Source organism: Pseudophryne corroboree, unplaced genomic scaffold (assembly GCF_028390025.1).
Source record: "Pseudophryne corroboree isolate aPseCor3 unplaced genomic scaffold, aPseCor3.hap2 scaffold_385, whole genome shotgun sequence".
Taxonomy (NCBI): domain Eukaryota; kingdom Metazoa; phylum Chordata; class Amphibia; order Anura; family Myobatrachidae; genus Pseudophryne; species Pseudophryne corroboree.
The window spans coordinates 597,789-600,288 of NW_026970031.1; positions in this window are offsets into that span (position 1 = coordinate 597,789).

Below are 2,500 nucleotides of genomic sequence, written 5' to 3' on the forward strand. Positions count from 1 at the left end.
GCAGGGCCCTCTCCTGGGGCTTGCGAGGAGCGGCCGTCGGGGCTGGCCGCGTCCTCGGATCTCGATGCGACGCTCGTTCGGTTCCTGGGAAATCGTGTGCTCCGCCGGGGTCCGGGGGCGAGCGCCCTTCGCTGGGCGAGGGGGACGCTTCCCCGGCACCCCTGGCGGCGTCGGACGCCTGCGGGTGCCGGCGGACGGAGCAGACCGCGCCGCACGGGGTACGGGTGCGGGGCCCGCCCGGCTCCGGAGACCGGAGCGCTCGGGCGGACGCCTGGGGACCGGACGCCCTCTCCGGGCGGAGGGGTTCCGGGCGCGCCGTGGGCAGAGGGAGGGTCGGGTTCGCCTGGAGCCGGCCGAGACCCCTGGGTTCCGGCCGAGCGATCGTCCCTCCCCGCCGGGGCGCGGGGTGCCACATCGATCGGGTTGCGGAAATGGGAGACGTGGGGCCCTTCTCTCGCGTCAACCGCAGCCCTCCGTTTTCTCTTTTCCGGCTTGACTCTGTTCGCCACCTGTGATGCTCTCTGGCCGGTTCCCTCGGGCGTAGCGGGACGGGCGGCGCGCGCGACGCTCTCGCGGAGCGTCCTCCGACGCTTCCCCGGGCTCCTGGAGCCGCCTCCCGGCCCGAGGGGTGCCCGTCCGCACTCATCGGCTGAACTTCCGCGAATTGCAGTACCCGATTCGGCCCGCCGGGGGGCGCTGCCGCCGGGGGAAGAGGGGGACGGGCCGGGCCTGGCGCCGGGCTCCGCCGGACGCCCGGCGCTGCCCCGTCTCGGCCTCGGAAGGGGGAGTCGGGGGAACGGGAGGCCGGGAGTCCCGGAGAAAGAGAGAGAGAGAGAGAGAGAGAGATAGAGAGACCTCCGCGGTTCCGCCTTCGACCGCCGGGGGGCGCCGCGCACCCGTCCGCACGGGCCCGTCCCGGTGGCTCCCGGCAGGGCTCTCCCAAACCCTCTCCCAGGGCCCCGGTCCGGGAGCCCGACTGCGTCCGCTCTCCGCTTCCAGAGAGGAGGCTGTCGGACGGGGAGAGCTGGTACCGGGCTCCTGGAGCCCTGCCTGGGCAGCCTATGGAAGGGAGGGAGCCCTGGCCCTGCTGCTCTCCGAGCTCCGGCCCTGCTGCTCTCCGAGCTCCGTGCCTGCTCTGCCACGGGTCCTTTCGCAGGAGCTCCAGGGAAACGGGCTTTTCGGCCCCTGACAGAGTCCCGGCTCTCTCGCTCGCCTCGTTGGTACCTACTGATCCGGCGGAGGTGTTCTCCGGCGGGTAGCGACACGGACGGCCGAGGGCGCGCTTCACCCAGGCTTCAACCGTCTCCTCCCCGAGCCCCTGGAAGTGCAGCTGGGCCGCGGGCGCCCCGGTCCGCACTCATCTGCGAAACTTCCACAAATTGCAGTACCCGATTTGGCCCGCCGGGGGGCGCTGCCTCCGGGGGAGAAGGAGACGTGCCCGGCCCGTACGTCGGGCTCCAACGGATGCCCGCCGTGGACCCTTTATAGGCCCCATCCTGGTCCTGCCATGCTGTTATCGGAGCTCCACGGCTATCTTGTCACTAAACCTTTCGTTTGAGCTCCAGGGCTTTTTGCTTTTTGTAACCCGGTTCCTGGAGCCCTGCCTGGGCAAAATCGGATGCAAGAAGGCCCTGCCCATGCTGATCTCTGAGCTCCGCGCATCTTCTGTCACGGGTCCTTTCGCAAAAGCTCCAGGGAAACAGGCTTTTCGGCCCCGGACAGAGTCCCGGCTCTCTCGCTCGCCTCGTTGGTACCTACTGATCCGGCGGAGGTGTTCTCCGGCGGGTAGCGACACGGACGGCCGAGGGCGCGCTTCACCCAGGCTTCAACCATCTCCTCCCCGAGCCCCTGGAAGTGCCGCTGGGCCGCGGGCGCCCCGGTCCGCACTCATCCGCGACACTTCCGCGCTGGAGTCCGACGCTCGCCGGCCGCGTCCCCCGGCCCGCGGGGGCCCGGGGGGAGGCCCGACGCGTGCGGGGGGAGGCGGCGGGCGGCGGGGGCGCCCCCGCGCCACCCGACGGCGCCCCCCGGTGGCCAGAGGCGGCTCGGAGCGAGACGATCGGGGGGGGACGGCGGCGCGTGACCCGCCCCGGCCCCCTTGGCCCAGCGGACGGGCAGGCGGCTCCCGGGCGACCCCCCCCCCGATCCCCGCCGCGGCGCCCCCCGGTGGCCGCCTGACGCCACTGCGGGGGGTGCAGATTCCGTGTGTCCTCTCGGATAAAAACAAAAGAAACGGTTCCCGTCGGGCGAAAGTAAGTGGGACGCAGGGCCCCGGGCCCCGACGGTCCGCGCGCGCGGCGCCCCCCGCTGGCCGGTCGAAGGGATGACAAAAATAAAATGAAAAAAATTTCAAAAAAGCACTCGCCCCAAACAGACGAAAGGTACCCGGTCCGCCCGGATGAACCCTCCCCCGTGTCCCCGCCGCGGCGCCCCCCGCTGGCCAGCCGAGGTAATACACGATTGAGAGGGGGGGAGTGAAAAACAGGGGCAAAAAATGAAA